Here is a 7640-nt window from a genome sequence, read left to right as displayed (position 1 = left end):
CTTCACTGACATTGATCCCGAAAGTGAGGAGGGAAAGGTGGTCTTAAAGGATATATTTCTCACTCAGTCTGCTCCAGATATCCGCCGTAAGCTATTAAAACAGGCGTGTGAACCAAATCAGTCCTTATATAATCTGTTACAACTGGCTCAGGCAGTCTGTTATGGAAGGGAATAAGAGGAAAAGAAAGAAAGGCAGGAAAGGACAAAGGAAAAGGCAGAAGCCCTTGCAATGGCTATGAAAACTGTTCTTAAACAGCCTGAGAGAAACGCCCATAGGGACCCAGGTGAAAAGGGATGGGCTTGCTATTGCTGTGGAAAGGAGGGGCATCTCAAGCGGGATTGCCCTCAGGCATCTAAGCCGCCCCCGGCTCCATGTCCGGTCTGTAAGGGACCACACTGGAGGAGAGACTGCCCCCAGAGGCGTAGGTCTCAGGGGTCGGACTCTCAAGACAATCAGGACTGAAGGTGCCCGGGGGTCCCCACACAAGCTCCCGTCTTAATTACACCTGAGGAACCCCCGGTATTGATAATGGTGGGAGGCCAATCCGTCAATTTCCTTTTAGATACTGGGGCAACTTACTCTGTGCTTACTGAAGCCCCTGGCCCACTTTCTTCCCGATCCGCTTCCGTAATGGGACTGTCTGGACAAGCCAAAAGGTATTATTTCAGTTATTCTCTACCTTGCAACTGGGATTCTGTGCTATTTTCACACGAGTTTCCTATTGTGTCAGAAACCCCCTCACCCCTTTTGGGGAGGGGTATACTGAGCCAGGTTCATGCCTCTGTTTTCATGAATATGGAGCCCTCGCTTTCTCTCCCTTTAGTTGAACAAAACGTGAATCCTAGAGTATGGGCTGATGGAAGATCTGTGGGTCGAGCACAAAATGCTATTCCTGTAGTTGTCAAGCTCAAAGACCCGCTCTTATTTCCACATAAGAAGCAGTATCCCCTGAAACCTGAGGTTAAGGAAGTGTTAAAACCCATCATTGAGAATTTTAAAGGAGCAGGGACTATTAGTTCCCCGTAACAGTCCATGCAACACTCCTATTCTGGGTATAAAGAAACCAAATGATAGATGGAGACTAGTTCAAGATTTACGAATAATAAATGAGGCTGTGGCTCCTTTACACCCCATGGTGCCTAATCCTTATACTCTGTTGTCTGAAATTCCTGAACGAGCCAAATATTCCTCAGTAATTGATTTGAAAGATGCCTTCTATTCAGTGCCTTTGGCGGAGGAAAGTCAATTTCTATTTGCCTTTGAAGACCCCACGCAGTCAGCTTCTCAGTTAACCTGGACAGTTTTGCCCCAGAGGTTTCGTGACAGTCCTCACTTATTTGGGCAAAGTTTGTCACAGGATCTACAAAACTTTAATAGCTCTGAAACGGTGGTGTTACAATATGTGGATGATGTTTTGCTCTGTGCTGAGACAGCGGAAGCTTGTTCAGGAGCCTCAGAAGATTTCTTAAACTTTCTGGCAGGCTGCTGTTACAAGGCATCAAGAGAAAAGGCTCAGCTTTGTCAACAATCTGTTAGCCATCTGGGCCTAATCATATCAGAAGGGACTAGGGCCTTAGGCCCTGAGAGAATTAAACCTATACTAAACCATCCCCTACCTATGACTTTAAGACAATTGAGAGGATTTTTGAGAATCACAGGCTACTGTCACATTTGGATTCCAGGGAACTTGCCCAGCCTTCATGTAAACTTATAGCTGAAACTCAGCAGGCCCGAACCAACAAACTGGTTTGGTCTCCAGATACTCAAAAGGCTTTTAAGTTTCTTCAGACTGCTCTCCTGCAAGCTCCCGCTCTGAGCTTGCTCACAGGGTCAGAATTTAATTTGTTTGTCACTGAAAGAAAAGATGTAGCCTTAGTTTTGACACAACGTCAAGGACCTCACCAGCAACCCACTGCTTATCTAAGCAGAGAATTGGATATAGTTTCATGTGGGTGGCCCCACTGCCTAAGAGTAATTGGGGCAGTGGCTTTATTAGCACCTGAAGCTTTAAAAATAATTAATGGACAAAACCTTACTGTACTGACTTCTCATGATGTGAGTGGAATCTTAAATTCTAAGGTTAATATTTGGAGGACAGACAGTAGGCTTCTTAAATATCAGTCATTTTTGTTAGACCAGTAACTAAGCTCAAAATTTGTGGAAATTTAAATCCTGCCACTTTCCTTCCTGAGAAGAAAAATGATACACCTGATCACGATTGTTCCCAATTCCTAACTTTAACCTCTGCAGCTCGGGAAGATCTAATGGATACCCCATTAGACAATCCTGACGTGGAAATATTTACAGATGGCAGTTCTTTTGTTTGGAATGGAAAGAGGAAAGCAGGTTATGCCGTGGTGACTGCTGAACAGGTTTTAGAAGCAAAATCTCACCCAGGAAACCAGTGGCCAGTTAGCGGAGCTTGTGGCTCTGACCCGAGCTCTAGAGTTAAGCAAAGGGCAGTGAGTAAATATCTACACTGATTCTAAGTATGCTTATTTGACTTTACATGCTCATGCTGCAGTATGGAAAGAAAGACAGTTTAAAACAGCAACAGGAGGACCTATTAAGCATTTCAGAGAGACTGAGAGACTTTTAACTGCATATATATTGTCCTAAAGAAGTAGCTGTTATGCATTGCAAAGGACACAAAAGGGAGGGAGTAAAGTAGCAGAAGGTAATCAACTGGCTGACTGTCAAGCCAGAAAAGTGGCACTTTATGAAACCCCCTCACTGCAGACGCCTTTGATCTGGACAGGTCCTGTGGAACAGGAAAAAACACAATAAACTGAGGAAGAGTTAGAAAGATTCGAGAAAGAGGAGCAAAGATTACTGATAAAGGATGGTTACAGCCTGAGGATGGACGATTAATAATTCCTGAAAGTGCTCAATGGAAAATTCTTAAGGGTTTACACCAGAGTTTTCATTTGGGTGCAGAGAGTCCTTACCAGATGGCTTCTCATTTGTTTGATGGTAAAAATGTAATGAAAACTTTAAAGAAGATTATTTAAAGGTTTGAGGTTTGTCAGAATTAAACTAAATTAAATTATTGTTAAATTAAATAATTTAAATTATTTGAGGCTTATCAGAAAAATAACCAAAAGACTGAAAAGCTAGCAAAATCTGGATTACAATGATGTGGAAACTATCCTGGAGAGGACTGGAAAATTGATTTTACTCATATTCCAAAAGCTAATGGATATTCTTGCTTACAAGTTTGCATGGATACTTTTACTGGATGAATTGAGGGCTTTTCCCTGTTGTACTTTGGCCACCTCAAGCGAAGAGTTGGTTCATTGGAAAAGACAGTAATTCTGGGAAGGACTGGGGGCAGGAAGAGAGGGGGATGACAGAGGATGAGATGGTTGGCTGGCACCACCGACTCGATGGACATGAGTTTGAGTAAACTCCGGGAGTTGGTGATGGACAGGAAGACCTGGCGTGCTGCAATTCATGGGGTCACAAAGAGTCGGACACGACTGAGTGGTGCTGGAGAAGACTCTTGAAAGTCCTTTAGACTGAAAGAGCTCAAACTAGGCAATTCTAAGGAGATCAAACCAGTCAATTCCAAAGGAAATCAACCCTGAATATTCACTAGGCGGATTGATGCTGAAGCTGCAATATTTTGGCCACCTGATGCAAAAAGTCAATTCAGTGGGAAGAGAATAAAAAAAACCAACAACAACAACCTGATGCTGGGAAAGATTAAAGGCAAAAGGCAGAGGGTGGGGTGGAGGATGAGATGGTTAGATAGTATCACTGACTCAATAGACATGAATTTAAGCAAACTCCTGGAGATTGTGAAGGACAGGGAAGCCTGGAGTGCTACAGTGCAGATGGGGTCGCAAAGAGTCAGACACAACTTAGCGACGGAAAGCACACACACTAATTTATTTATAATCAATGGCCAGAGAAAAATTATCTTTCACTGACTGATTTCATCTTTACAGGATTGGCAGATACACTGGAGCAGCAGGTTATCCGCTTTTTGCTCTTTTCTGTGATTTACACACTTACAGTTGGGAATGTTAGGATGATCCTCTTAATCAGGACTGATTACTGACTTCACACACCCATGTACTTTTTCCTGGCTAAGCTGTCCCTTTGTGGGTGTTTGTTACTCATCCATCATGACTACAAAGATGCTGATAGATTTATGATCAGAGAAGAAGACCATCTCCTTTGCTGGCTGCTTTCTGCAGATGTACTTCTTTTCGGCCTTGGCCACAAGTGAATGCATCCTTTTTGGGTTAATGGCCTATGACCACATGCAACCCTCTCCTTTACTCCTTGACCATGTCCAGGACAGCCTGCCTGAAAATGGCTGCAGAGGCTTTCACTGTAGGACTGCTGACTTCCATGTTTCAAATTAGTTGAAGAAGCAGCTTCGCATTCTGCAGTTCTAATGTTATCCATCACTTCTGTGACTTTCCTTCAATTATTAAGCTTTCAAGTTCAGACACATATCTATATGAAATCATCTCATGTATAGGAGCTGTTGTGAATACAGTCAGAAGTTCACTGGTGATCCTCACTTCCTATTCCTATATTCTCTTCTCCACCTTTTGTATGCATTCAGGGAAGGAAAAGTGCAAAGAATTCCTCACATGTGCCCCTCACCTGACTGATATCATTCTGATTTATTCCACCTCCAACTACACTTATCAGAGACCTACTTCCAGCTACTCCCTGAGTCAGGATTAATTGGCTTCTGTGTTTTACATGGTGGTGATCCCCATGTTGAATCCTCTGATCTACAGCCTCAGAAATAAGGATGAAAAAAAGCGTTTATGAAATGGAATTACTAGGAAAAGGGTTCCTTTATTTTGTGAGTGGTTCATTTTCAGGACTAAATGGACTATGTCTTGAAATTTGAAATACTGGTCAAACTTATTTTCATTAGAGCGTTGTCTATGTAATCATGTTCTGTTAATACTCAGTTCAGTTCAGTTGCTCAGTCGTGTCTGACTCTTTGCGACCCTATGGACTGCAGCGTGCCAGGCTTCCCTGTTCAACACCAACTCCCAAAGTAAACTCAAACTCATGTCCATTGAGTCAGTGATGCCATCCAACCATCTCATCCTCTGTCATCACCTTCTCCTTCCACATTCAATCTTTCCCAGCATCAGGGTCTTTTCAAATGAGTCAGTTCTTCACATCAGGAGGCCAAAGGATTGGAGTTTCTGCTTCAGCATCATTCCTCCCAATGGATATTCAGGACTGATTTCCTTTAGGATGGACTGGTTGGATCTTCTTGCAGTCCAAGGAACTTTCAAAACTTTTCTCTAACACCACAGTTCAAAAGCATCAATTCTTTGACATCCAGCTTTCTTTATAGTTCAACTCTCACATCCATGTATGACTACTGGAAAAACCATAGCTTTGACTAGACGGTCCTTTGTTGGAAATGTAACGTCTCTGCTTTTTAATAGGCTGTCTAGGTTGCTCATAACTTTTCCTCCAAGGAGTAAGCATCTTTTAATTTTATGGCTACAGTCAGCATCTACAGTGATTTTGGAGCCCCCCCAAATATTTTGTTACTGTTTCCCCATTTATTTGCCATGGAGTGATGGGAACAGATGCCATGATCTTAGTTTTCTGAATGTTGAGTTTTAAGCCAAGTTTTTCACTCTCCTCTTCCACTTTCATCAAGAGGCTCTTTAGTTCTTCACTTTCTGCCATAAGGGTGGTGTCATCTGCATATCTGAGACTGTTGATATTTCTCCCTGCAATCTTGATTCCAGCTTGTGCTTCATCCAGTCCAGAATTTCTCATTATATACTCTGCATATAAGGTAATATTATACAGCATTTATTTGATAAATATAATTTATCCCCATTAGGTAAGAGCATAGAACTTTCTTCTAATCATTGTATATTTCACTAGATCCCTAAAATAGAGATTATAAACAAATTTAGATTAGGGAAATAAAGGACTAAGTATATAGAGACAAAAGCAACAAGGTCACATGAATTGAACTATTTAATGAATTTTCCCTTTTTTGATGTTTTGTTTTCACCATTTATGATTTGTAAGCGATATATATTACTGGTGGCAAAATATTTTAAATTCATAATATATTTCCATTTTATTTTCCTGAATCATTTCCTGGGCATAAGCTTAAATAAAATTCAAGAATGTTATTTAAATGTAATAGTAAACTCTTCAGCTTTTATTTCCTTTGTTTCCACAAATGCATACATATTCACTAATATATAAATATGAACTGTGTGCAGTGTTCTATACAGAAAAAAGCTGTTTAGTTAAAAAGTACAGTTAGACCAGCTTTTTTCTATTCTTTTCTTTTTTTCTCCAACATATCCTATTTTTCTATGAGTCTCTTCTCCAGAGTGATACATATACACAAAGCCACATGAACACACACTCATTTTTGTTTAATTAAGGCATAGTTCCAAAACAGGTATATCAGTGTTTAATGGGTGAAACTGACATATAGACTCATGGATTTCCTGCTTATGGTAATCTTCTGTTGACTACCAACAAAATCCTTTAAAGTTAATCTGAATGTTAAAAGCAAGTCTTAATATGAAAGTGGAATGGGAGTGACTTAATAGAACTCAGGAGGAAATTGAGAGGGGGTCAGCTCTTGTTAAGATGGTAACTTTGTTATATAGTTTTTGGAGAGAAATTCTTGAGCTTGCTGCTGAAGTGGCACCTGATAGAAGCTGTGATGTTCAAGTCAACTGGGATGCGGTGAAGCTGACCTCATGACCTGTCATAAAGCTGTCATCCAGCTCAGACATCTAGGTCCCTTTGCGGACGACATAATTCATATTGGTCGGAAGAATATTCATGAGTTTAGTAGCCAGCATCTTCTCCGATTTATTTCACTCAAACAGTTTTGGATTTCAGGTTAAACTTACCCAGAAATGTGGTGAGTTACATACACACCTTTACATACAGACACACACTCACACATATGCATACGGGGGGAGAATCAAAATTTTGGAGTGGGTTATGTACCCTTTTGGAATAAGCTAAAATTATCAAAAAATAGGCAAGTAAATAGCCAATTAAAAAAATTGATTATCCTTGGAAAACAACTTTAAAGTAACACAGAGATATATATTCAAGTTATGATGAAAATCCATACAGTGTATGATTCCATTTACCTGTATGTGATCATATTTTAATTACTTTTGAGAATGGAGTTTCTGCCATTAGAGTATTGACTCATAATTAAAAGCTATAGTCTAGTCCCCATTGTCTCCCAACCCTCTTTCAGGAAAAAAAAAATTCAGCTTGTGTATATATTCAAGACGTGTCTCAAATTTTTACACAGAAAGAATCCATACTGTCTCTGATTTCATTTCACTTCAAACATGAAAATTGTCTCTTTATAATTTTTATGCCTCAACTGAGTTATTAGAGAAGATTCTGATAAGAAAGAAAATAGCAGACCAGATGAATTAGCACTGGGAAGGATGTTACTGGGTACATGCTGCTGTCTCTGTTGCTCCCTGCTGAGGACAGGTGCAGTGACTGCTAGTATGGGCACTGATCTGGTCACGCGTTTTGTAAATGAGAAGAGTTGTGCGGTTAACTTTTAAAACGCTGCATAATCATTCTCAAGGTGTCAAAATACTGGTTATTTGAAACAGGCTATGCTTGCTGCTTG

At 40.5% G+C, this 7640-nt stretch overlaps 1 pseudogene; it reads left to right on the top strand.

Annotated features, from left to right (window-relative positions):
• Nucleotides 1-1133: 1133 nt before the first annotated feature.
• On the top strand, nucleotides 1134-4795 carry LOC136175412 (olfactory receptor 5F1-like; annotated as a pseudogene).
• Nucleotides 4796-7640: the final 2845 nt, after the last annotated feature.

This window comes from Muntiacus reevesi, chromosome 9 (assembly GCF_963930625.1).
Source record: "Muntiacus reevesi chromosome 9, mMunRee1.1, whole genome shotgun sequence".
NCBI lineage: Eukaryota > Metazoa > Chordata > Mammalia > Artiodactyla > Cervidae > Muntiacus > Muntiacus reevesi.
Note: the sequence above shows the minus strand (reverse complement) of the source record. Positions and strands in the feature narration are given on the sequence as shown.